General features: G+C 37.2%; 1 protein-coding gene and 1 long non-coding RNA gene across 7 annotated transcripts in view; one reads left to right on the top strand and one right to left on the bottom strand.

Moving 5' to 3' along the window:
- LOC141492860 (uncharacterized) overlaps positions 1-19769 on the top strand; it is a 147886-nt gene extending 128117 nt beyond the window's left edge. Inside the window, exon 4 of one of the 2 annotated variants that reach the window (XR_012470065.1) lies at positions 19088-19769. This is a non-coding gene — a long non-coding RNA (uncharacterized LOC141492860). The remainder of the gene's footprint in view (positions 1-19087) is intronic. The other variant, XR_012470064.1, reaches the window with a different exon arrangement.
- BRAF (B-Raf proto-oncogene, serine/threonine kinase) overlaps positions 1-27534 on the bottom strand; it is a 190450-nt gene that overhangs the window by 135503 nt on the left and 27413 nt on the right. The gene's annotated exons all lie outside the window — the stretch shown is intronic.

Genomic DNA, 27534 nt, shown 5'->3' with positions numbered 1-27534 from the left:
TAATCATGCATGTGATCATTTACACATAGATATATTAATAACAACTTTATATCCTAGTTAGGGTATTTGGGAACAGAAAATTTATTATTCCTAGCATTTCACAGGTAGGATCTCAGAGGAATGTTTCCAGGAAGCATTTAATTTCCCTCAAATGAACAACCCAAGGTCACTGTCTTAGTACTTGCCATATTACCTGGCATGCGTTCTGTGTTTTTTTGACTTCATCTCACAAACTCGTTAAGGTCTCTTCCTCTTTGCCCCACTCACTCTGGACTTATAAGTGTACATCTGGTCTAAGTGGTCCCAGAGTCTGGGCCTAACAGATAAGACATTCCAGTCCACATGCTGCTTATTAGCTAGCCTTGAGGAAATCAAGGAACACTGCACTCCCAAATTCTCACCCCTCTGCAACAATTACTGCAACCAAAAATCTCCACACATGGATCTAGAAGCAGAGGGAGTAGATAACAGCTCTCTCTAACCCTTACCATCCCGGAATTCTCTACTCCCCACGTCATCCTTCAGAAGGAAAGAGAGTTTTATTACAAATCAGGGATAGGACTTTTCCTATACAAAAGGGAAAGCTAGGGAAGTAATTTTTTGGAGCTGTCACATGACCTCATTTTGGATACTGATTTGGTGGTCAATATTGTATTGCTATCTCCAGATTGAAATAAATAATATCTTTTAGAACTGATTCAAGGTGAAGTGAGCAGGGAGAAATTTAGATGATTAAAAACAAAAGATTTAATAAAATTTGTATAAAAATAAGAGTACAGGAATAAATGGAGTTTTCCCTTAAAATAATAAGCACTCTATCAACAAGTATTATATGTAATGGGGATAAAGGGTAAAACAAGGATGTCCATCATCATCACTACTATTCAGTACTATATTAGAAATATTAGTTTTAGAAATAAGAGAAGAAAAAGAATTGAAGGAATTAAAATAGGCTATAAGGAAACAAAAATTTCACTCATTGCAGATGATAATAGTATAGAGAACCCTAGAAAATAAACTATGAAATGACTTGAAACAACAACTAGCAGGATATGAAATAAGCCCACATAAATCATAAGCATTTCTATATATGAACAATAAAGCCCAAGAGTAACAGAAAGAAATTTCATTTAAAGTAGCTGCAGACAACATTAAATACTTGAGACTCTACCTTCCAAGAAAAATCCAGAAACTATATGAACACAATTACAAAATACTTTTCACACAAATAAAGGAAGACCTAAATAACTGCTCTAGGCCAAACTATTATAATAAAAGTAACAATTTTACCTAAATTAAATGACCTATTCATTGCCTTACAAATCAAACTACCAAAAAACTGTTTTACAGAGCTAGAAAAAATAGTAACAAAATTCACCTGGAGGAACAAAAGGTCAAGGGAATTGATTAAAAAAATACAAAGAAAGGTGCCCTAAACTGTACTAGATCTAAAACTAAAGTGGCAGTCATCAAAATGATTTAGTCCTGACTAAGAAATAGAAAAGTGGATCAGTGGAATAGATTAAATAAAAAACAGTAGTAAATGAACACAGTAATCTACTATTTGATAAACCCAAAGACATTAGCTTTTGAGATTAGAACTCATTATTTGATAAAAACTTTTGGGAAAACTGGAAACTGTGTGGAAAAAACTAGGCACAGACCCACATACCACAGCCTATACCTAAATGAAGTCAAAATAGATACAGGATTTAGACATAAAGGGTGATTCCATAGACCAATTAAGAAAACAATAAATTCTCTATCTGTTGTATCTATGTAGAAAGAAGTTTACAACTAAACAAGAAATAGAAAACATTATAAGTTGCAAAATGGATGATTTTGACTATATTAAATTTAAAAGGTTTTGCAAAATAAAACCTATGCAGCCAAGAATGGAAGAAATACAGAAAGCTAGGAAATGATTTTCGAAGATGTTTCTGATAAAGAAATTATTCTAAAATATATAGAGAACTAAATCAAATTTATAAGATTAAAGTCATTACCCAGTTGATAAATGGTTGAAGATGATCAGCTTTCAGAAGAAGAAATAAGAGCTATTTATAGTCATATGAAAAAAATGCTCTAAATCAGTACTGATTAGAGAAATGCAAAATAAAACAACTCTAAGGTACCACCTTCACACCTATCAGATTGGTTAGGATGACAAAAAAAGGAAAATGATCACATTGGGGAAGATGTGGGAAAACTGGGACATTAATGCCCTGTTGGTGAAGTTGTGATGTGATCCAGCCATTCTGGAGAGCAGTATGGAACGATGCACAAAGGGCTATAAAACTGTGTGTATCCTTTGATCCAGCAATATCAATACTAGTTCCATATCCCAAGGAGATCATTAAAATAAGGGAAAAGTCTCACATTCATAAATATTTAGAGCAGCTCTTTTTGTAGTGGCAAAGAATTGGAAATTGAGGGAATGCCCAAAAATTAGAGAATGGTTGAACAAATTATGGTATGTGAAAGTTATAGAATACTATTGTTTTATGAGAAATCATGAGTGACTGGACTTTAGAAAAGCCTGGAAAAGGTGTGTGTGTGTGTGTGTGTGTGTGTGTGTGTGTGGTTTATGTAAAAACCAAGAGCCAGCTGTATTCGTGAAAGAACAAAATGTCTAGAAACTCAAGGGAAATAATATAGAAAAGCAGGAATGAAGGGAAAGAAATATTTTCAGACTTCAAATTATATACTGTAAAGCAGTAATCATCAAAATTATTTGGTTAAAAAATAGAAAAATAGAGTGGTGGAACAGATTAAATACACAAGATTCTGTCTTCAAAAAACTTGAAGATATATTGAACTTGGAAGAATTCTCTCTGACATGAACTGCAGGAAAAAAAAATTCCAAATCTCCAATCCAAAAAACTCTCCAGAATTTCACATACAACGTAACAAAATAAATTTCAAGTGGATACTTGACTTAAATATAAAAGGGTTTTTTTGGTTGTTTTTTAAATGAAGATAATAATAGTAAAGGGCTCTTTCTCAACTTTGGCTAGGAAAAGAATCTGTAATCAAAATAGAGATATAAGAGAAAGATAAAAATAAGGATCTCATACAAAAAACTGTATTAGAACTATTTTTTATAGTAGTACAGAATTGAAAACCAAAATTTATGCAATGACTAGGGAACGACTAAACAAATGTAATGGAAAATTACTGAACTTTTAAGATATAATAGTGGTATCATTTGGTCCAACTGTCATTAAATCCCTACTGTATTTAAGGCATGGTCGAAGGGAAAAGAGATAAAAATGGAACATAAAGGCCTGACTTTCTGTTGACTAAAGAAGTTAAATAGACTATTAGGATGAATGAATCAATGAAAAAGCATTAGTTTAATAAGTATGTAGTATGTGTACAAAACATTAGTGGAATCTTTTTTTCATCTCTTCTTTAAGGCCAAGACTGGTGGGGTGCAGTGGTTAGACCATTGACTCTTACTAGTCACTTATAACCCTGATTGCCTCGCATCTGGGGCTATCTCCAGTCATCTTCATATCTGACCACTAGACCCAGAGGAGAACGTGAGGGATTGGTGACTTAGCACAATGGTGTTAATTGGTGACTCTTCACTCAAATCCAGTTCATGTGCTTATCACGGCATCACCTCCCTGATGTCATGGTCTTCTTCAAAAATGAAGGGCAGGGGGCAGTTAAGTGGTACAGTGGATAGAATGCCAGCCCTGGAGTCAGGAGGATCTGAGATTAAGTCCTACATTAGACATTTAATAATTAACTAGTTGTGTGACCCTGGGCAAGTCACTTTAACCCCATTGCCTTGCAAAAACAAACAAAAAAAGAAAATGACAAAAAATTATTATTACAACCACTGTAAATGGTTTTCCTAGATTATTTTATTCCTCATCATTTTAAGTCTTGCCATGTTTTTCTGAATTTTTTATAGTGCAAATTCAAAAAACAAACAGAAAATGGCCCTCAGTCCTATGTAAGGGGTCCTTCATTCTAGCAGAGTAAAAGTCATGGCAGCAGGCAGGTTAAACAATACTATTCAGTGCATCTTTAGATATTCCCTTAGTTGCTGTTATTCTACCTATGAACTTAATTCAGTAACCAGTACTGGAATGGAATTATATCACTCATTACATACTTGTTATAAATTATGAAAGAAAAAAGGAAGTTAAAACTAAACAGACAAATAATAATTCAGCAAGCATTTATTAATCAGCTAATTATACCTCAGGCATACTGATAATGGGGATATGAACAGTCTCTGATCTCAAGGAGTTTACATTCTACTGGGGGGGAAGATTGTCATTTCTAAGTAATAGAGATAAAAGAAAGGAGTTGCTTTTACTTTATCATTTAAAGAGCATTAAAAAAGAATACATAGGACAATTGGATCATCTCACTCTGCAATGTTCTCAAATGCATTTACAAAAGACTATCATTAAAATAACTACAGTCTATTCACAAATATCTTTTGCAGAGGAAGAAATAGAAAAATTCTATTAAGGATACATTAAGACCCTCCAAATTAAATCAACTCATCCAAGCCATCTCCACAGATGAGACCTTCTACAATTTTCATTTAGACTACTGAAATAAACTCTTTCTTAGTCTTCTTGCCTCAAGTCCCTTCCCCTTTTCTTCTTTAATTCATCCTCCATAGGGCTGCCAAAATGATATTTCTAAAACACAGGTGTGCTGGTGTCACATTGACCTACTCATTTAATTCCATCAGCTTCCTATTACCTCTGGGATCCAACCTAAACTTCTGTTTGGCACTTAAATATCTCCACAGTCTAGCCTCAATCTACCTTTCCAGTTTTATTCCAAATTATTCCCCTTTCTATATTCTAAAGTACTGGTTGCTTTTTCTATGTGTGTGTGTGTATGTATATATATATACATACACACACACACACACACACCCCTCCAATCTCCATTGACCCCTTCCTCAGAAACTCTAGTCTCCTTCATGATTTGGCTCAATACTACCTTCCCAATGGAGCCTTTCCCAAACCACTTAACTGCTAGAACCTCCCCTTCTCAAATAATTATGTATTAACTTTGATATTCTTATATAAGTAGATGTTGTCTCCCCAGGTTAAACTGTAAACTCCTTGAGGGCAGTAACTATTTTCTTTGGTCTTTATAATCCTAGCACAGTAACCAGTGCTTGTTGATTGAATGATGCTGGAGATACTGGATGTAAAGATCAACAAATAATATTTTAAAAGAGAAAGAAAAAAAAGGAAAAAAGAAAAAGAAATTGATAAAATTCCAACAGAGAAAAATGACTAGGTTTGCTAATCAGAGAGTTGCTTCTGGATCAGCTGTCTTTTATATAACCAGGTCACTAACAAGTGAAAGATAAATATGGCATGCAAGTAAGGTAACTCGAAATATTTAAAGTTGTGCAACCAAAAAGAGACATGGATGGACAAATTATCAAGTATAAGGAGAAATTATTACATTTCCTGAAAAAATTAAAACAGCCAGAGGATGAACATTTATTAAGTGCCCGCTATGTGCCAGGCTTGTGCTGGGAGACAAAAAGAGGCAAGACTGTCTCTGACCTCAAGTGGCTCACAATCTAATGGAATTAATTACCATAATGAAACTTTAAAAGAGCCCAGAAACCATCTAAACCAAAAAACATTTGGTCCCCTTGCCAATTATGAAGACAGGGCAGTTGGAAGACAAGATCAGATTAGAATACAGACTCTGTCTAAAATCTTGCAGAAAAGGAAAGAAGACCAGTCAGTTGGTCAGTAAATATCTATTAGGGATGTGCCACACAAGGGGCACTGGGGAAACAAAAGCAAAAAATATAGCTGGTCCCTGCTCTCCAGAAGTGTCTAGGTCAAAGGGGAACCCAACTAGCAATTAGGATCTAGACAGGAGAAATGGGAAGTAATTAAGAGAAAAGGCATGGCAAAAAGCAGGCTGAGGAACAGCCTCTTGAGAAAGGTGGGCTATTAATGGGGACTTGAAGAAAGCCAAGAAGGCAGGAGAAAGATGAAGGGTAGCCCATGACAATGTCTGGAGTGAGGAGAAAGCTACACAATGTCACTGAATCAAAGTGTATGTATATGGAAGTGGAAGTAGAGCAGGAGTGGAAGAGCTCTGAATGCCAACAGAGAATTTCACATTTGATACTATAGGTAATAGAGTTTCGTGAGAAGATTAAAGTGAAAGTTGAATGAAGGGGGGGAGGGGCCTCCACTTGCAGCTGCTGCAATAATGCAGGTATATGGCAATGAGGACCTACACCAGGGGCTGTTGGGTGTTAAAAGAAAGACCTACTAGGCCATTGCCACAGCTTGGACATAGTGAGTTAAGTGTATGAAGTGAGGATGGCATCTAGGTTTAAAACCTTGGTGACCAACTAGAAGGATCATGGTATTCTGGACAAGAATAAGGAGATTTAGAAAGAGGGAATGGTTTTGGGGAAAGATGATAAGTTCAGTTTGGGGCACTTTTGAGTCTCTTAGAAACCCAAGTTTCTAGGACTTTTTCAGCTGCTAGGACTTTCCCCAATAGCCTTGTATTAATTTTGTATACATTTACTAAATGGAAGTTGTCTCCCCGGGCTAGATTGTGGTGAGGTCCTTGAGAACAGTAACTGTTTCACTTTGGTGTTGGTATTGATTATATGAGCAATATCACCACATAAACCAGTGAGAAGCAGCGAAAGGAAACAATAAGTTTGAAGAAAACCTGGCAGAAGACCCAAATTAGCCAAGTCATGCCAAAGGAGTTTAAGGAGAGCAATAATCAGACTAAAAATGGAAAATATCTGTAATGATTGTTACAACCAATTTTCATATTTAAGAAAAATGTATCTGGGGTAACTAGGAGGCACAATGGATAGAGTGATTATCAGCTCTGGAGTCAGAAGGACCTGAGTTCAAATTTGGCCTCAGATACTTGATAATTATCTAGTTGTGTAACTTTGGTCAAGTCACTTAATACCACTGCCTTACAAAAACTTAAAAAAAATGTATCTACTACATTTGAACTCTTAGCATTCAGTCCCAGATATTCTGCATGAGGAATTGGAAATGTCACTAAAGAAAACTGGACTAGGACAAATAGGGAGAAAAGTTCTAAACTGGCCCTGCCATTTATAAGGACAATGAGAGAAATTGAGAGACATAATCAATCACTCAGTCAATAAGTATTCATTACGCTGTACCAACCACTTTGCTGGGTAATGGGGAGAGAAATTAAGGGATTCTGGTAGTTTATTTTTTTTTAATTTATTTTTTATTCTCATTTTGCACAAATGTTTTTCTTTACATTAATAAGATATACTTGTTTACAAGTAAACAAAATACCCCTCCCCCCATTGAATATAGATAGACTTGCTTGGGCAAAAAAGTAAAGGGGGAGAAAAAAATTAAAATGAAAAAAATAATAGTAATAATTGTAGGTATGGCCAGGTGGTGCAATGGACGAAGCATCAGCCCTAGAGCCACGAGCACCCGAGTCCACATCCAGCCTCGTAAAACCAATAATCACCCAGCCATGTGACATGCAAGCCACCTGATCCCCACTGCCCTGCAAAAACCAAAAAGAAGAAAAAAAAAAGACCCCAAATAAAATAAAATAGTAATAATAGTAGGGGTGGCTGGGTGGCAGACAGAGCATTGGCCCTTGAGCCAGGAGCACCTGGGTCCGAATCCGGCCCCAGACACCCAATGATCACCCTGCTATGCGGCCCCAGGCAGGCCACCCAGCCCCACTTGCCCTGCACCCTCCCCCAAATAATAATAACAAAAAATGTGTTTCAGTCTTTGTTCCAATACCATCAACTCTGTCGTGAGTGGATCACATTCTTTATGATAAGTCCATCACAAAAGTTACTTCCATATTTTTCCACTGTTGCCATTGCTGATCGCAACTCCCTCCTTTCTTATTTCTCCACTACCATGTACTATATTTTCTCTCTCCTTTCACTCTGACTCTGCTGTAGGGTCACTGAGTGGTGCAGCAGACAGATCCCTGGTTCTGGGGCCAAGAAGCCCTGAGCCCCCATACCACCCCTTAGGCCCAGCATCCAACTGTCCCTATGGTCCTGGGCAGGCCTTCCAATCCCAGCCCCTTGCAAGAAGTAAAAAAAGAAAATGTGTTATATCTGACCACTCTCCCCCCCATGGTCCATCCTCTCCTCCTTTATTCACATCCCCACCCCTTCCCCCTGCTCCCCTCTCCTTCTTACTCCAGATGTCTATACTCCATTGAGTATATTTGCTCTTTCCTCTCCTAGCCATCTCTGATGAGAGCAAAGGTTCCCTCATTCCCCCTTGCCTCCCCCCTTCCATATCATTGCAATAGCTCAATGTAATAAAAAAGAAAATCTTATTATGTGAAATCGCTTGGACTATTCCCCCCTCCTTTTTCTTTCTCCCATTCCATTTCCCTTTTTTTCTTATTGACTCCATTTTTACACCATATTTTATCTTCGAATTCAGCTTTCTCCTGTGCTTCAACTATAAAAGCTCCCTCTACCTGCTCTATTCACTGATATGGTTCATATGAATATTATCAGTATCATTTTTCTATACATGCAGTTCATCCTCATTAAGTCCCTCATATTTCCCCCCTCTCCTCCAATCTCCATGCTTCACCTGAGTCCTGTATCTGAAGGTCAAACCTTCTGTTCAGCTCTGGCCATTCCAAAAGGAACCTTTGAAATTCCCCTGGTTCACTGAAAGTCCATCTTTTTCCCTGGAAGAGGACATTCAGCCTTGCTGGGTAGTTCATTCTTGGCTGTATTCTAAGCTCTTTTGCCTTCCAGTATATTGTATTCCAAGCCCTACGAGCTTCCAATGTAGCTGCTGCTAAGTCCTGTGTGATCCTGACTGCAGCTCCACGATATTTGAACTGTGTCCTTCTGGCTGCTTGTAATATTTTCTCTTTGACTTGGGAGTTCTGGAACTTGGCTATAATATTCCTGGGGGTTGGTTTTTTGGGATCTCTTTCTCGAGGGGATTGGTGGATTCTCTCCATTTTTATTTTGCCCTCTGCTTCTAGAATATCAGGGCAATTTTCCTGTAGTAATTCTTTGAAAATGATGTCAAGGCTCTTTTCCTGATTATGACTTTCAGGTATTCCAATAATTTTTAAATTATCTTTCCTAAGTCTGTTTTTCCATATCAGTTGTTTTTTTTTCAATGAGATATTTCACATTTTCTTCTAATTTTTCATTTTTTTGGTTTTGAAGTATTGATTCCTGATTTCTGGTAAATTCATCAATCTCCCTGAATTCTATTCTTTGTCTGAAGGATTTATTCTCCTCAGAGAGTTTTCTTATCTCTTTTTCCATCTGGCCAATTTTGCTTTTTAAAGCATTCTTCTCATCAATAACTTTTTGAACTGTTTTATCCATTTGACCTAAGCTGGTTTTTAGCATGCTATTTTCTTCAGCATTTTTTTGGATTTCCTTGACTAAGCTGCTGACTTCATTTTCATGTTTTTCCTGCATCTCTCTCCTTTCTTTTCCCAGTTTTTCTTCTAACTCCCTCATTTGATTTTCAAAGTCTTTTTGGAGCTCTATCATATCATTCTGTTTTTCTTGGAGTCTAGATGCAGGAGCTTGTGCTTCCTCATCTTAAGACTGAGTATTTTGATCCTTCTTGGGCTCATTTGCAAAGTATTTCTCAATGGTCTTCCTCTTGTTTCTTTGTTTGTTCATTTTCCTAGCCTAAGCATGTTTTTTTGGGGGTGCTTCCTGAGCTTTTGGGACACTCCCACAAGGGTCTCAGTGTGTGAGGCTCTGTCCTCCCTCCTGATCTGTGAATGACCATAAGCGCCCCCCTTTGCCATGGGGCTGAGGTGGGGGGGCCCTGCTGTTCTATGGGGGGCCTAGACTGCGATCAGGATCTGAATGTGGTCAGAGCCCCAGAGTCCTGTTCCAGGGGCAGAGGACAGAGCTCTGCAGTCTCTCTCTTCACTCCCCTCCCTCAGCTCAATGAACTCATGCCCTGGGGGCTCCTGCTTACGGGCTCCACTTGCTTCTGTTTCCAGGTCTAGGCTGTGGAAAGACCAGGCTGCTGGCTGTGTGCCCTGAGGGCTGGGCTCCATGTGCTCGCTCTGGCAGAGGTCCCCCGCTGCTCCCCCACTCTGTGCTGGTGCTCCCCGGGGTGCAGCCCAGGAGACTCTCCCAGCGCCCTGGGGCTGCCTCCGGGAGGCTGAGGTTCTTTGGCTCTGGCTGGCTACCCCTCTTCCAGGCCACCCCTCCAACCCCGGGGAGCAGAGCCTTTCTGCTCTTTTCCAGGTTACCTTGAGTAGGGGAACTGCCTCACTGGGTCCCTTTGTGGGTTCTGTCTCTCGAAAGTTTAGAGTCCTTAGTTTATGAGTTTTTATCAGAGAGCTCCTAAGACTCGATCCCTTCATGTCGCCATCTTGGCTCCGCCCCCTGGATTCTGGTAGTTTAAAACTCAATAACTATTTTAAAAAACTGCCTTAAAAATGCTTTTCTCCAAGAGAGTGCTTCCTGTGCACATCAAAATCACAGACAATTCCTTGAAAAATATGACAGATAACAATGTTCCATCTGATTATTAATATCAAAATAGGCATAAAACAGGAAGAAAGTTTATTTGTAAAGTCAAACTGAACACAAGCAACAGAGAACTGATCCATACTTTGTTGCATCTCAGCTTCAGAGGCTTCAATAAGTGCATAGTCATCTGCAAATAGAAGATCATGCCCCAATGCTCCCTCCATTTTGGTCTTGGCTTATAGTCTTTCCAAGTTGAAGAATCTGCCATTGGTGTGGCAGCTGACCCTGATGCTGTGTTCATTCTCAGTGAAGGCATTTGACAACATGGCTGAAAACATCATGCTAAAAACATAGGACAAGGGATACGACCTAGTTTCACTCCACTGGTGCCTGCCTGAGAAGGCACCAGAGCATTGTCCATCGTACAGAACAAGGGCCAGTATGCTGTCAAGAAACTGCTGTACAATACTTCTCTGGACAACCACATTTTGAAATGCTGGCACAATCACAGGCTGGTCACACCTTGTAGTTCTTCTGCTCCTGGTATTTTTCCTGGAGTTGTTAGAAATAAGCATGATACCTTGGCCCTTTCTGAAGTCACACAGGCTCTCAGGGTAGTGACCACCTTCCAGGTGAAGGATCAGTCTATTAAAGAGAACTCTGAAAACAAACTGCCAGTAATAACTATTCTCTTTACCTTTAGAGAGATGGACATTGAAGGTGTCCTTGAACTCCTAAGGGATAACTTCCTCATGCCCTACAATTGGAAAAACTTCAGTTAGCTTTTGTATGAGCAATGATGATGATGATGTTTACCCTTCATGCTTGAAGACTATGACATCAGGGAGGCAATGCTACCATGACAAACACTTAAACTGGAGTGTGGGGGGGGGTGCTGTGCTAAGTCACTAGCCTCACTTTCTCCTTCAGACCCAACTGGGTCCAGTGACCAGATATGAATCAGGATGACTGGAGAAGGCTCTGGATGTGAGGCAATGACGGGTAAGTGGCTTGCCAAGGTCACAAATCTAATAAGTGTCAAGGGTCTGAGGCTGAATTCAAACCTTGTCCTTCTGTCTCTGAGGCCAGTGGTCTATCTATTCACTACCGAGCTGCCCTAACAGCCCCCCCCCCTCCACTTTGTAAAGTTCAACTACAATAGAATCAGCACCACCTAGGTGCTTTCCTATGTGAAAGGAGCCTAAACTTCTTCGTTGAAACAGCACCACACCATCCATATGTGGAACCATCGGTTACAGCAAATGGTGAAGTTGTGAGTACTGTGGATAAGTTCATTTACCTTGGCAGTGTCCTTTCCAAGGAGGTACACAATGACAATGCAGTTGACACTTACATTGCCAGAGCTGGCTCAGTATCTGGGAGACTCCAAAAGAAAGTGTGAGAGAAGAGGTTGTACACCTCAAGTTTAGTAGTCAGTCTACAGAGCCACTGTGCTGACTTCATATGCCTGTGAAATCTGGACAGTCTTACCGGTGTCATGACAAGAAACTGAATCACTTCCATTTAAATTATCTCAGGAAAATTCTGCAGATCACCTGGAGAAAATACTGGACACTGAGGTCCTTTTTGAAACTAAACTGCCTAGCATTCAAACTCTATTATAAAGAGAACAACAATGGCTGGCCATTTGAATGCCAAATGTACGCTTGCCAAAGTCTATTTTATGGAGAAATCACACAAATGCTCACAGGGGGAACAGAAAAAGTGATACAGGGACATTCTCAAGGTCTCTTTAAAGAACTTTTAAGTTGATTGTGCAGCATGAGGACACTGGCACCAGAGGGCCCAGCATGACGTGTCCTCATCAGAGAAGGTGCTGCACTCTATGAGCAAGGCAGAATGGAAGCAAATCAAAGGAAACAGGAGATGTAGCAAGTTTGGAGAATTCACACCAAGTGTTCACATGAACTATGTGTGTCCTATTTGTGACAGAGCATTCTGAGCTTATACTGGTCTGATCAGTCAAGGCAGACATACTGTAGGACTCTAACATAGTGTTGTCCTCTTTGAGAAGAAAGCACAACAATGTTTGTAACTGTCAAAGAAAATTTTTAGGGCAATGTCCAAATGTCAAGGGAATTCTCTACAGATGGCGAGGTATTCCAGATAGATTAAATTTTGGATAATGTGCCAATTCCTTTCAGCCATAAGACATTGTAGAGCCTTCTAAAAAAAGATCCATAATCGTTCAAAAGAGTTTGGTTTTCACTCTACACACAGGATAAAGTGGATAAGTAGATAAAGGATGCCTATTTCAAGATCATGATATGCAGTCTGATGGGCAACCCACAGAGCTAGTCCATCAGAATATGTACCTTAGATACTCTAGATGGACAATGGGCTTGGCCTAGAACTGAACTGAGGATTTTTCTGTTTTGTTTTTTAAGAGTTTTTTTAAAAAGAGAATCTTAATCTTCTTCCTAAAATAAACATCAAATTTTGGTGATGCTGCATAACTAAGTCAAGAAATATAATGTTCAAAGAATTAAAGCTAAGGGTCTCCCAAAGGGTAACAGATATATAGTGGGAATGAGTAGGCAGTAAGTTATTACCAATGAAGAACTTCCCAGAAACAACATAAATTTTATGATCAGAGATATGTAAAATCCAAAAGGAGGAGGAAACAAGAACATGGTTCAGAAGCTGCTCCATTATTTAAGATCAATAAACCTAATCTGAAAATTCTCTTTTGGAGGTTTTAAACAAATTTATGGAAAATAAGGATAGAATGAGAAAGCACCTTAGGGACAGTACCAAATTGAGACCTTTCCAACTCTATTGAAGTATCAAAATAATCTATATTTGATCTACAAAATATAAAAATATTCTCATGATGTCTATCACTCCATTATCATACAGATGTGAATTCATGCATATTGCATGCATGCAAATGGGTCCTTCCTCCTTTTTGCCTAACAATATTTGTATTAATATTTTGCTGACCATTTAGTCAGGTTATCAAAATCATTATTTGAAAAACTTCTTCACTCACTTCAAATCATCATTCACATATACAATTCATTCTCTAAATATGACCTTCCTCATCAAGTTCTATTGATTCTTACTTCTTTGTTAAAGCCATAGAATCATACAATATTAAAAACTTCAAAGTCATGTTCAATTTTCAGAAAATGAAAGCAAACTCTTCTATAATATTATTGATCAATAGACATCTGGCCATGACTGAAAATTCCTACTAATGAGAAAATGATTAACTCATGAGGTACATTATACTCTATTTTAACAATTCTAATTATAAATTAATTGTTTATAATAAAGGGATTCCTTACTGAGTTCAAATCTGTCTCTGTAATTACCACTGATACATCTTCTATTCTCTAAAGCTATACGTAAAGGTCTTATCTCTGCCTAACCTACTACCTTGTATGTGTAGGTACTTTTAATAAATTGCTAAATTAAAATCTATGCTGTTTCCTCTCCCCACTCCGAGTCTTATCTTTTCTAGATTCGATAATTATTTTCCTTATACCAAATTCTCCATTTCTATTCCCACTGCTACCAGTTATTTAGTTAACTTTATCTTTAGATAAGTTTTATGTATCTCACCAGAATATTTTTTAAAAATTATTTATTTAAGGCAATGGGGCTAAGTGACTTGCCCAAGGTCACACAGCTAGGCAATTATTAAGTGTCTGAGGCCACATTTGAACTCAGGTCCTCCTAACTCCAGGGCCAGTGCTCTATCCACTGTGCCACCTACCTGCCCCCAATATGCTTTCCATGAATTCTTCATGCACATTAAAGTTAATCTTTCAATAATTCCACCTGGATATCATATATGTTCTAAATCCAGGAATCTTAGAGATGAACTACCTAGTCCACATTCCTTCCCTATGCCATCTCCCAACCCATTTTGCAGAAGAAAACGAATCCCTGTAAAGTGAAATCCAGAGTGGCCATTTGGTGGCTTCAAAAGTTTCAATCATTCCACATTGCCAAAAATCTGGAGTCAATCTTTCATAGCAAGCCATCTTTCAAAGCCATTTTATCAATAATCTATTCCAGGTAAACTGGGTCATTAAGGAGACGCAGTGTCCCATAGTGAAAAGAGCACTGAAAATAGTCAGGAGATTTGGTTTTAAATTTCTGCTGGGAAATTTATGTGTGACCACAGGGAAATGACTTAAGCCAAGATTCAGTTTCTTCATCTATAAAACAATATATACAACTACAATTATCTCAAAAGATTACTGTGAGGAAATAGTCTTTTTTCAAGGCTATTTCCATTTCTGGAGTCCACCTGATTCAATTAATTCTCGCCTGTGGCTCCAAGAATCTGGAGCATGGTTATACCCTGGTAAACCCTCTTGGCAGACAGGCTAAACCAAATTGAAGGTAACTGACAGGCCCCAAACCCATCAGTGTGTTAAGGGGGTTGTCTACTCCCAAGCATGTGAAGACTTCCTTTCATGGAATGGGTGGATGAGTATGATTTGTTCCAATAATCATGAAGGCTGTTAAAGTTAAAGCAGGCACTGTTGGAGGTCTTAGAACTAGGTCAGAATATCAAAGACAATAAGGTCATCCACTGTATCTCAAGCCATTGTAAGTCATCTTGCTTGCCACCGGACTTCAATGACTTGGGAAGAGAAACTAAAGCAATTTTGCACTACTCTGCCTCATTAAACTCCAATTCATGTTAAAATCAAAGGGTATCACCCCATGATATCATTATCTTAAAAGGTAAACAACAATAACTGTGAAGAAACAAATTACATGTATATAGTATAAAATTTAGGGGCAGCTAGGTGGCGCAGTGGCTAGAGCACTGGCTCTGGAGCCAGGAGGACTTGAGTTCAAATACGGCCTCAGACCCTTAATAATTACCTAGCTTGTGTGACCTTGGGCCAGTCGCTTAACTCCATTGCCTTAAATAAAAAAAAAATATTACTAAGTGCTTTCTTTATTCTAAATTTTACTTTGATATAATATATATATATATAAAGTTACACAAACACACACAGACACATACACATATCTGCAATCTTATTCCTTCTAATGTACAGATTATACCTCTGACACTCCATCTTATGTGATCAAAACTTTATCAGTTCATATCTTTCTCTAAAGACTCCATTAAGGAGTCCATGTATGGTGGGGATAATAGTCTTGGAATGTGAACTACTGGCATCATGGTTACTGTAAACAGTAAAAAAGGCTCTCATAGGAAAATTTACATGTAACTTCCCACGCAACCATAGGCTGTCTCTTGGAATTAAGCCTTCTTTGTTCTGTTTCTGTATAATATCTGCCTTTGCCAAACTGTCCTGCAGAGATCTGTTACAATCCTGCCCCTGCCCCAGATAGGCTGTGTGAGTATACTCCCTCCAATAAAACTTACTTAAAACTGTGCTAGCATGAACTATTCCTTTTCCTTTGGTATCTCTCTGGCATTTTACCTCTTGGAAGTGAAACCATCTCTCCAGATTCTTAAAGACGTCCTTAATAGTCCAACCAATGGACCTTACAGGCTAGTAACTCTTCTGTATGAACAGACCCACTCTCTTTTCAGTGATATTCTACACTGCCTTCTCATTGTTTTGTTGTTCAGTCATTTTTTCAGTTCCGTCTGATTCTTCCTCACCCCATTTTTCTTGGGGTTTTCTTAGCAAAGATATTGGAGTGGTTTGCCATTTCCTTCTCCAGTTCATTTTACATTTAAGAAAACTGAGGCAAACAGGATTAAGTGACTTGCCCAGAGTCACAAAACTAGTAAGACCAGTTTTGAACTCAGGAAGCCGAGTCACCCTAACTCCAGGCCAGGCTCTCTAAACACTGTACAACTAACTACCCATTATGAACTGGTATTGATCAAAATACTCCATCAGACAAATTTTTAAGTCAGTGTTATTTTTGTTATTTCACTTCAATTAGCAAGAAGAATAAAAATTTTATGGCTGAGGTTGTTTCTATGTTTTTTGGGGTCTCCTTGAAGTAACTGATCTACTTCTTTGGCTTAGATCAATGGTTAGATCAACCTGTGTGTCAGAGACCCTTTGGCAAGCATTTGAACCCTACAGACCCTTTTCTTAGAACAATGTTTATTGAAGTCAAGTTATGCTTGTCAGAGCAATGCTGGCTCTTTGTGATCGCCACTTCTTTTCCTAAAAACAAAACATTCGAATCTCTAATATCATATAGAATTTTCCCAGGAATTGAAATGAAGCTCAAAGCCTGAAAAGTTCAGATTCCATTTGCTTGACTCAAAAGAGAAAGAGACAGAAAGACTGAAAGAGAGAGGCAAACATATTCTCTTCTTAAGTTTTGCACTATCGGGGGCAGCTAAGTGGTACAGTGGATAGAGCACTTGGCCCTGGAGTCAGGAGTACCTGAGTTCAAATCCAAACTCAGACTTTAATAATTACCTAGCTGTGTAGCCTTGGGCAAGTCACTTAACCCCGTTGCCTTGCAAAAACTAAAAAAAAAAAGTTTTGCACTATTTCTTTAGTATTCTTATTCTCATCATGGATGGTGGCTCAACAATCACTTCAGTACCTGAAGCTATAGCTCTTGTAGAACAAATGAAACTCATTAAGAACAACTAGCAGCTCTCTTTACCAGCTCCTTACTCATATTGTATATTAGCTCCCTATGTGACAAGGCATTGGACGCATGGTCAGGAAAATCTTAGTTCAAATCTCACCTCAGCCCCGGGCAGGGTCACACCATCATTCCATACCTCAGTTTGAACATTCCTCCTCTAAGGTCCCTTCCAATCCTAAATCCGTGATCTTCTGATCACATTTGTTTCGTCTTTTTTTTTTCAGTCAAAACATCAATCTCCTTGGCAAAGAAAAACAGAGCAAATTGAAAATCATAAAAAAAAAAGTATGCTCTCTCTATTGTCGAGTGGAGACAGTATCTTTTCTTTAATTCTTTTTTCTCCAGGACTATTAACAAAAAAAGAAAGACTAAACTTTTTTGTTCTTAACTTTCTTCACTTGTTTCAGTTTATCCTATGTTTTATTATTCTTGACACTTTTTTTTTGCAACAGAGTTGTAACTTGTCAAAGGTAACACACCTAAACAAGTATTAAACATCTGCAGTCAAATTTGAATTTAGGTCCCCTGACTCCAAGGTTGGTGCTCTAACCCCCCTATACCACCTAGCTGCCCCCTTGATACTTTTTTAACAGGATCATGACTATCTTTGCTTGCATCTTTTGAACCTGTTTTTTTTAATTGTTTTTTAAATCTCTTAGTTATTAGTAAGGTCCCTATGCATCCATGTTGATGATCTCTAGAAAATTTTCCTCTTAATTCCTCATTAAGAACTATTTAACTTTCATCCATTATTATTTCTAAATCTGCCCTATGGGGCCAAGTAGAAAATAAAGGTGAAATACAAAAGAAGATTATTTGATAAATAATCACCTGGATATAGAATTATGGCATTACAAAACAAACTAAACATATATATATACTGATCTGCTAAAGCTGATATAGTCTAAGGAGAAAAGAAAAAAAATAGGAAAAAAAAGCTAGAGTATTCAAGTACTACTCATACCTTTCAAACTTCATTCCATTTACTACTTCTAATCAGAAAATTTTAGTATTAAAAAACATCTTAAAATTCATTTAGTATAACCTGTCATCTAATTAGAGAATATTTTTTACAACATCTCTGACAATATCAGTCAAGTTTTTGTTTAAGCACTTTCTAGATTCTAGAACATCCAACCTTTTAGCTCTTCTGGGTTGCATTTCCCAACAAAAACTTATCAAGGGCTGAATATAAAATTTATTATTTATTAATGATTACAATATAAGTTATATTACCAATGATTATGAACAGTCTTTGAGGGCTACATATGGCCTGTGATCTGAAGATTGGACATAACATATTCTAGTATTTAGTCATCATGAAGTGGTATTCAGTTTCATTATTAAAGATCTCTTATTGTAAAGCTCTTTCTTACCTTAAACTAAAGACACCTGACTAGAACTTTCCCAGAACTTTCTTAGTTGCTTTGTAAAGTAACATACTTTTTCCAAGACAGAAGGGAGGAGTAAAAGTCTTTCAAACCTATATAACAGTGGATACTGTTATAATCCAAGGTATATCTCACTAGGGGGCACTCATGTCTTACAAGAGCTGTAAAGAAGAGGGTTAATTCTTCTTCATTCTGGCAGGCTAAGTTTTGTTATTTGGAGCCAAATACTCTGTCCCACAGGTCAGCATAGTGGCAGGGGGTACCAAACAGCACAGCCTGCTTAGGCCACTTTTCCAGCACTGCTGGAAGGGAAATATACTGGCATATTTATAACAATAAGTCTATTTATTACTTCTTACAATCTAGGTATTCTACTACTATTAATGTAGCTTTATATGACACTGGCTTTTTTGGTAGTCACATGATACTAGTGGCTCAAAAGAATTTTGGTCAACTAAAATCTTGAGGTTAATTTTACATTAACTGCTGTCAAAGTAGGATCTACCCACTTTTTACTTAAAAATACAGGATATTATAATATTATTTAATGTTATTAAAGTTCATCTTGTTTGCTTCAATACAGTGCTGAGATAATTTTTGAATATTTATCTTATAGTATAATAAAAGGAGAAGAGTACCGGAGTCAAGCAGAGATGAGTATTCTATTACTATCAGAGAAGAGAGAGAACACAAAGGAGGACAAAAGGAGAAATCCAGTTAATTTCAATAAGCACTGATTAAAGTGCCTACTGTGTACAAAGCTAGTCTGGAGGAGACAAAGAGGAGAACTCCTGCCCAAACTGCCCAGAGAGTTTATGTTCTCCTAGAGAAGACAGTACAACTCCTCACAGAGCTAGAAGAAAAGGTAATCTGAAGAGGGAGTGCCTCAACCCTTGTAACTTGGAGTAAGGCCAAGAAGGGGTCTAGGAATAAGGACACCTTCAAGACTCAGCAGCCTTCCACTAAGCAGTGGAGGCAGTCTGTACAAAGGCAATGATGTTAATGATATAAAAATCAAGTTTGTAAAAAACAACAACAACAACAACAACAAAAGACTATCTTAGAATCTCAAATAAGCCAGTTTGGTTGCTTCATGAAAGAGAGTAACATAAGATAGGTCTGGAAGTAGGGAAAAGAAAAAAACTATCTACAAGTATGTGAATACATGGAGGTTGGTCATTGAATAATAATATTAATATACAATACCACAAAATATTTATCTTATATTATTATACATATATTTAATTTAATGCACATTTTCTGTATTAGGGATACAAGGAAAGATAAATATTTGTCATATAACATTTAATAACAGTTTATATTTACATAGCATTTTTAGGCTTGTTAGAATGCTCTAGATACATCATTTCATTTGATCCTTCACAATCCTGTAAATGTGTCAGATATATCTTCATTTTATAGAATAGGAAACTGAGGATAAAAAAAGTAATTTGTCCAGGTCACAGAACAATTAAACATCAGATGTGGAATTTAAATTCAGTTCTCTCCTAACTCCAAATTCAATCAAGTTTATCTGGAATAGATAGCATGTAAAAAGGAATAATAAGAAATCTATCTTGAAAAGTACATTAGAGGGGTGGCCAGGTGGTGCAGTGGATAGAGCACCAGCCCTGGAGTCAGGAGTACCTGAGTTCAAATCCGACCTCAGACACTTAATGATTACCTAGCTGTGTGGCCTTGGGCAATCCACTTAATCCCACTGCCTTGCAAAAAAAAAAAAAGTAGAGTCAGTTAACAGAGGCCTTAAATAATTGGCAAAAGAGCCTGCACTCTTTTCAAGAAGCAACAGCAAATAAATGAAGATATTTTTCAGTAATTAAGTGACATAGTCAATTCCTTAGGAATATTTTGGCAGCTATAAAGAATAAATTAAGAAGCAAGAGATTGGTGGCAGAGAGTGAGGAATTTATAAAAGTCGAGGAAGGAAGTAAAGAGGGCATGAATGAGGGTAGTAATTGTGTGAATGGATGAAGGATAAACAGCAGAGCAGCTATGTTTAGAGGTACAGTCAACAGGATTAGGCAGGAATGTGATTAGAGAAGTGAAAGAAGAAAGATTCAAGGCAAGTCAAAAGGTTTTTTGACTTATCTTCTAGAAAGATTCAAATTAGGTTGGTGGTAAGGATATGAGGGAATCTGCAGCAACAGGAAAGTTTATGGATTAACATTATGAGTTCTGTTTTGGACATTTGTTTTAAAATGCTGAAAAGATGTCCAACATAGAAATTTTTCAAGCAGACAGTTGTATATATAGGGGTCAAAATTCAGGTGAGATACTAAGATTATGAGAGTATGTAATTATAGGAGTCATCTGCATTGAGGTAATAACTGAACACAAAGGAAAGGGTGAAATTGCCATGGGAAAGGGTATATAGTCGAGAAAAAGAAGAAAAAAAGGACTAAGACTGAGTTAAGAGAGAGGGGGAGGAGGAGGAGAGAAAGGAAGGAAGAGAAACAGTTTATTTGTGGATAACACTTAAGCTAAGCCTTGAAGGAAACTTTTGGTTCCAATAGGTGATGATGATGAGAGAAAGTTTTTGAGGGCCTGGTGGTAAGAGCAAGATGCTTTCCTCATGCAACTTAGGCTACTTTTTTCTTAAAAGACTTTCTTGAGACTTAGTTGGCTTATGGGTACTAAAGATTCAAACTATCAATCTCACTATCTTTAACACTTGAACAATCATGAACTGCTCCAAGGATGCTTTGAAGCTTGGTTGGCAGAACAACCATAAGTAACTCAGGCATGGGAGTTTCACTCAGTTGAATCAACAGTCTATAGTCATTTAGCAAGGAGAGAACTATGTGAGTATGTTCTGTGATCTTAAGAACTACACCCCAGCTAGGTGGTGCAGTGGCACACTGGTGCTGGAGTCAGGAGACCTGAGTTCAAATCCAGCCTCAGACCTAATAATTACCTAGCTGTGTGACTTTGGACAAGTCACTTAACCCCACTACCTTGCAAAACACACACATACACGGAACTACAACTTGAAGATAATTGTAGTAAACTAATTCTTTAATAAAATTTTTGGACCCTAAATTCATTGGATATTTTAGTCTGATAATTTAAGCCTCCTTCAAATTCTACTAGAGGATCTTTTCAGGACCCAGTTCACCTTCAAAGTAGTCTGAAGGAATTAAATTTCAGAAGGATGAAGAAAGATTTTCTGTTCATCAGAAAAGAAATGCTGTGCTTAGATAGCCCTTTCTGGGGCTGGATGCTTTTATATTACTAAAGATCAAATAATCCAATTGCAACAGGAGAAGCTTCTTAAAAGGAGGTCTTATAAGCTTTAAGAGATCACATTTACATGAACTACTCAGAATACATTATTCCATTGCCTTCTCTAAGTGCAGAATAGTACTGTTATTTAAAATTCTTTTCCTTTCTATTTGAAGATCTTTTTTTTTTTTGCAAGGCAAACGGGGTTAAGTGGCTTGCCCAAGGCCACACAGCTAGGTAATTATTAAGTGTCTGAGACTGGATTTGAACCCAGGCACTCCTGACTCCAAGGCCGGTGCTTTATCCACTATGCCACCTAGCCGCCCCTTGAAGATCTTTTTTACTAATCATTTGCAGTTTGTCATTGGAATTGACCACTTTTAGTACTTTATGTCTTTAGGGTTTACAGCATAGGATACTGTTGTTGGTTTTTTTCTGGAGACAATCTGTGAATCCTATTCTATGTTAAGAAGTTCTTGGAAGTCCCCCCCCACCCTTTGCATTACAGTGTTCAGGCTTTCTGACATGTCATCTTCTTCTAGGAGACTTCAATTTTTAAACTATCTCTATGTATCCTGTTTTTGAGATCATTATGTACTGCTTGTACAGAGATCGTGTTTTCTTTAATGTTAATAGTCTTTGCTTCTATTCTTCCAGACCGTGTTTCACTTCCATGTATTTTCATTTCTCTTAAGTTATGAAGTTTATTACTAACAAAAAATTCAGGACTGTTTTTTAAATTTCAATGTAATATTCTGAGATGATTTCTGAATATCTATCCTATAGATTAATAAAAAGAGAACTCAGGCAAAGTAGCGACAAGTTTCTCTGTTTAGTTATTGTTCTATTTGTTTCTTTGATGAAACTCATGATTTTCTATTTTGCCAATTATTTTTGCTGTGTATAGCATTAATCCTGCTTTCCAATTCTGATTTCACCCACAAATCATGTTAACATCCTGCTATGGTTCCATACTCTTTAGGGCATCCATGGGGTCTTCTGCCACTTAAATTGCTTTTGTTGATACTCTTTTAGATGTCCTGTTTGGAATCTTCCCTTCTGTTTTTACTATTTTCCCTATTGACTTAGTTTGTGCTCAAGTTTTTTAGTTGAGTTTTTCTTCTTTCTTATAATTTCAGGTTTTTTTTTCTCCTTATATTTCTCTATTGCTCAATTTCTGACTTCTTTCCTGTTGTTGGAGGTTCCCAAGGAACCTTGGAACTATCTTGTTTCCTTCTACACTTAGCAATTCCCTTTTCACTGGCTTCAGTCTCTACTCTACATGACTTCTAGGGGAGATGAACCTGGTGTCAACATAGATGCCACTTCCCTTTCTTTCAGATCTGGTGGAGTCTCATATAAAGGCACACTGCGCTCCATCCTCTGGGTCTGCTGAATACAGGTACTGTCTTCCTGGGCAGAACACACTTACTTATACTCTCACCTGCATGCTCGAAGAATGCAGGACAGAGATGAATTCTGTTGCTTGGTGCTTCATACTGTATGATGGCAGAGGATCTAACAGCCAGGGAATCACTGAATGGATCAGATAGTGTAGATAAACAGGTATCCTGATTTAAAGCATGAATTAGAGAGGTGAAAGACTGGATTAATATAAAGAGATCACCTTATTTAGTATTTAATATGTATCAAACGCCATGCTTTCCATGCGTTCTTCCCAATTCTCTGCTTTTTGTCTTGTCTCTGAAGTTTAAGTTGCTGAATATACCTGAAAGTTGCCTTTAGATAAATGGAATTTTACTGTATTTAGAAAATATTTTAAAAATAAATCATTCTAGGGGTGGCTAGGTGGCGCAGTCGATAGAGCTCTGGCCCTGGAGTCAGGAGTACCTGAGTTCAAATCCGACCTCTGACACTTAATAATTACCTAGCTGTGTGGCCTTGGCCAAGCCACTTAACCCCATTGCCCTGCAAAAACCTAAAAAAAAAAAAATCATTCTAGAAATTTGCCAGACACTGAATGCAACACCAAGAATACTTACTTGTCTCTAATCTTTTGGCACCTGGCTATTAACTCATGAGAGTTTAGAAAAATCACTTACTTTCATTTCTAATTATTCATTTCTAAAACATTCATTTAATAATTTATTCTAGAATTTTGTAGAAGATAAAAAACAATCAAGAGTTTATGGAACCCACTTCCAAATCTTGTTTTTAAAAACTGGAACTTTAGGTACTTTCATTATTCTTCAAGATTCCTCAAAAATCACTAGTAGCAATTAAAGAGCTACCTTATATGAGTTGTAGATTGCAAAATGTCTGGGCAAAGAGTGTGTGTTTATGTGTGTGTGTGTGTGTGTGTGTGTGTGTGTGTGTGTGTGTGTAAAATATTTTGCATTTATATAGTTTATGGTTTAAGAAGCACTTTACATATATTATCTCATTAAATCCTCACCAAACCCTGTGAAATTCCTGCTATAATTAACCCCATTTTACAGATTAGGAAACCAAAGCTGAGAGTTTAAGTGGATTGATCAAATGTTTGAGAAGAGATTCAAACCTACCAGACTGCCTCATATTCACTTAAGGGAACTAGGTGCTCTCTCAGTATTTCCTCACACCTTATATTTCAATTCCCTTACTTCCTGTCTTAAGTTAATACTACTTGAGCAAATAAAAGGTGCACTTATAGAAGAAACTGTGGTCTAAACCAAAGTTAATTTTCTAATTATCATATAGCCACTCCAGCAGAAAATCTAAAATTCACATCAAATTAAAAAATGGCCAAGAAATACAATGAGAAATTACAAGGAGTAAATTTTTCCACCCAGAAATATACAAAAAGTCAGCCAGAAGCCCGGAGGGAACGGGAAATGGGGTCACCTGGAAAGCCAGCATTAGTTTGCATAAAAAAAAAGCCAGGAATCTCCCAGCAGAGGGCAAGATGGGCAAAGGACACATGCAGCCCACAAGGCTGTATTTAGAAGAGGCAAAAGAAAACCGCCTCATACTCCCCCCCCCCGCCAAAAAAAAAAACCTCCTGAAGTGGTCAGAAAGCCTCAAAGAAAGACATAGTCTCTTACATCCTCAGACTGGGGCAGCCAAGGGCACACTGAAGACCAGCACTCTGAACCTCAAAAACCCAGGAAGGATGAATTCCAGAAGGTAGAGAATTGAATGGGAACCCAAGATAAGACCAGGCAAGGCTGACCTTCAAAATCAAAGAAGACCTGACAGAACCTAGTCTTAGCTCAAACTCTACTTTAGAAATTATAGCTAGATGAGTAAAGAAAACACTAACTACCATCAAATGCTATATGTATAGGGGCAGTTAGGTGGCACAGTAGATAGAGCACCTGCCCTGGAGTCAAGAGGACCTGAGCTCAAATCCAGCTTCAGATGCGTAATAATCACCTAACTGTGTGACCCTGGGCAAGGCACTTAACCCTGTTGTCCTGCAAAAAAACAGAAAAAAAAAATCTGTATCTAGAGATTTCTCCAAAGAATGAACATAACTACTCTATAACAAATAAAAGAGACTTGAAGGGAAAAAGTATTTTCCAAAAGAAGTACATGAATAAAGAATGGGTATATTTTTAAATTTAACAAACAGAAACAAAACCAGTCTGTGTTTCCTTCTGTAATTTTCTGGTTTCTTCTGTACATTAAAAAATGTTTTATTGGGAAAAAAAAGAACTACAAGAATGAAGCAAGAACTAAAAAAAAATTAAAGCTCTGACAGGAAAAAGTAGAATAATTATTTTCTAAGAGAAATGGTAAATCTTATCTAACATACTCCATGAAATCTAGAAGACGCTAAGCAAAAATCAGATTTCATGTGACAGCAAGATTAGAAATCAAAAGAGTGAAAAAACATAAGAAAATGTACTTTATCTGATATCAAAACTGACCCAGATGACAGATCAAAGAGATAATCTAAGAATCATTTTATTCCTTGAAAACAATAATTTTTAAAAGACCAGAACACTATCTTTCAAGAAATCATTATTATCATCAGCTCTATTAGAACCAGAAGGCAAAGTGAAAATGGATAGAATCTACCCATTATCTCCTGAAAGTCCTAGAAAAGTCATAGGAATATAATAACCAAAAGAAAAATATCATAAGCATCCAGAAAGATAATGTTCCAAAACCTAGGAATCAAAGAAGGGAATCACACAGGATCTTGTAATTTTTTCTAAAAGTAAATATCTTAGAATATAACATTCCAGTGAATGAGACAAGCCTACAATCAAGAATAACATACCTGGCAAAGCTAAGTATAATCTTCTGAGGGGGGGAAAAAAAAAACTTTAATGAAATGGAGAACTTTTAAATATTTGTGATGTAAAAGGAATTTGAAATATCAACACAAAACTCCAAACAAAAACATTGAAAAGTAATTTTATTTGAACCTAGTAAGGGGATATTATAATGATGTAGTATAACATTCTAATAGAGAAATGGAAAAAGGTTCCTTCAGAACCTATCTTTGAAGGGAAAAAGAAGGGAGGATAAAACAAACACAATATTGTGGAGAAAAAAAAGGGGGGGGCAGGAGGAGAACTTGTTATTTCTCATAATGAGGATGAAGAAGAATTACAAATATAACAAATTTACAAAAACTTTTATCTAAAACAAAATAAGTCCTAGAGGTCAAGTGATTAAAAACATAGAGGACTAAACATGTTCCCTTATCTCCTTGAACTCTCATACTTCTCCAAAACAAAAATTATTCACCCAAAATAAGACAACTTCAGTTGTCTCCATGGTCTAGGACACCTAGAATCAGAGCTCACTTAGCACCCTCTCCCTCATTACCCACCTTGCCACCAAAATCCAGGCTGCAATAACTGATCCAAAAATATGACATGCCTGACATATGGGCTTGTAATAGACCCATCCCAAACCCCCCCCTTTCCCCTCCCTCTTTCCAGGGCTGTGGATATTTTGGCTCCAGACAGAAGTAGTCTGCTTGGGTCCTAGTAGCACATGTACTAAAAAAGATCTTTGCAGAAGAATAGAAAAAAAAAGGAAAAGATGGAAGACATTTGGTCCCCTCCACTACTATTTCCCATCCAAAAGTCATTAAAACATTTTTTTAATACACAAAAGAGAAGAGTTCAAAAGAAAAAAATACAGATAAGTAGCCCAGTTTTTTTAAATAAATGTAGAATTTATCTACTTGTTATACAATCCTCTTTTTGTTTTGCTGTGTATATGAAAGTACTATTTTGATTTCTAAGTTCAGAAATTTAATACAATTAAAAAAAAAAGAAACTAAGTAGATGGAAGTTTTGCTTTCGCACAGTAATCTAATAACACTACCATAACCAACTCCAGACAGCAAACTTGATTCTTTTTCTGTCATCTTGCCTCAAACAATTTTTTCTTAGCGTTTTTGTTTATAAGCCTCAGATCACTTTGGATATTAGCCTTCCTGACATTCTTATAGAATTATGACATTCATTGGCATCATTTGCACAGGTCTTTTTAAAATCTAGATTTCTCCTGAAATGTTCATGGCTAGCATAGAAGGAAAAAAAACACCACATTAGTAAAAAAAAAAAAAAAAAAAAAAAACCAGTAAAATAAACCACATTAGAAAAATAGTAAAATAAAAATAAAATTTTTAAAAATGAGAGGGGCAGATTGTGACAACTATACATATACTCTCATCTACCAGTTAATTTCAGTTCTCCAAGGTTAATGTATGGTAACTTGCTGTGTGAGCTTCCACAATATCAGCGGTATTTATGAAAAGAATCTGGAGCTAGATTTCTGGGACTCTATGAGACTGGATGGGGAAAAAAAATTACACCTTGATTTTCTTAAACATAATGTTTTCTTTGATCATGA

This window comes from Macrotis lagotis, chromosome 7 (genome assembly GCF_037893015.1).
Source record: "Macrotis lagotis isolate mMagLag1 chromosome 7, bilby.v1.9.chrom.fasta, whole genome shotgun sequence".
Taxonomy (NCBI): domain Eukaryota; kingdom Metazoa; phylum Chordata; class Mammalia; order Peramelemorphia; family Peramelidae; genus Macrotis; species Macrotis lagotis.
The sequence above is the reverse complement of the archived record's forward strand: the minus strand, read 5'-3'. Positions and strand labels throughout refer to the sequence as shown.